Here is a 1,486-nt window from a genome sequence, read left to right on the forward strand (position 1 = left end):
TGGAAGCCAGTGCAGGGATTGACAGAGGGAGGTGGTGGAATGGAAGCCAGTGCAGGGATTGACAGAGGGAGGTGGTGGAATGGAAGCCAGTGCAGGGATCGGCAAAGGGAGGTTGCAGACACTGAACGGTTGGTCAAGTGGATGAGTCTGGCAGCTGCATTCATGATAGACTGAAGGGGGAGGAGCCTGTGTAGAGGTTGGCTAATGAGGAGGGAGTTGCAATAGTCAAGACGAGAGATAACAAGGGAGTGGATGAGTAGTTTTGCGGTTTCATTGCTGAGGAAGGGGCGTATTTTGGAGATGTTACGAAGGTGAAGGCGCCAGGATTTGGATAGGGATTTGATGTGGGGAAGAAAGGTGAGGTCCGAGTCAAGGATGACACCTAGCACCTTGGCATGGGGGAAGTGGTGGATGGTTGTGTTAAGCGGATATTGGAGATGTTACGAAGGTGAAGGCGCCAGGATTTGGATAGGGATTTGATGTGGGGAAGAAAGGTGAGGTCCGAGTCAAGGATGACACCTAGCACCTTGGCATGGGGGAAGTGGTGGATGGTTGTGTTATCAATCTCACCTGAAAAGTTGGGGGAAGGTGAACGGGGTGGAGGAAATATCATGAGCTCAGTTTTGGAAAGGTTGAGTTTTAAGTAGTGTTGTGACATCCAGACGGATATGTCAGTGAGTAAATTAGTGACACGAGAGGACACTGAGGGGGAGAGTTGCGGAGTGGAAAGATAGATTTGAGTGTCATCGGCATAGAGATGGTATTGGAAGCCATGTGAGCTTATTAACTGACCAAGGGAGGAGGTGTAGATGGAGAGGAGAAGGGGTCCAAGGACAGAGCCTTGGGGGACCCCTACAGAAAGAGGAGTTAGATCTGTAGGTGACACTAAAAGGAGCGCTTAGATAGGTAGGAGGAGAACCATCATCTACTTTAATGTAATAATAGCATTTAAATGAACTGGAAAAGCACAGGAGGAAAATCCTTTCAACGACAAGTTTATTTTCAGCAGGCAATAACACATACACACTTAAATAAATAAATGGCAGCAGGGAGCTGCCTTGATACAGCGGCAGCGGAACGGCTGACTGCGTTAGCCTGCATCTGATGTATGTATATACTGAAGCAGAGGCTTGTTCTGTTTGGGTCCGCCTGTCCCCCATGTGTGAGACCTACGATTTGACGCTCTGCCCGTGCATGTCCACTGATTGTTTCCTAATGTGATTTCCTCCTATACTGAGTTCCTGAAGAAGCGCATCAAGCGTGAAACGCGTAGAACTTATACCACTCCAGCTACCAACATCTTCCCATCTATGACTATTGACAGACACTATGTGGTCAACTCTATTAGTCTGTTGGAGTAAAAGTGGTATTTGGAGGTTTAATCCAATGTATCAAAACAAGCAGAATATGAATGTTACATGGTTACAATTTCTATATTTTTATTACCAATTTTAATCACGTTCTAATAAAAAAAAAAAAAAAAAAA

Source organism: Nanorana parkeri, unplaced genomic scaffold (genome assembly GCF_000935625.1).
Source record: "Nanorana parkeri isolate BGI_ZX_2015 unplaced genomic scaffold, ASM93562v1 scaffold1242, whole genome shotgun sequence".
Taxonomy (NCBI): domain Eukaryota; kingdom Metazoa; phylum Chordata; class Amphibia; order Anura; family Dicroglossidae; genus Nanorana; species Nanorana parkeri.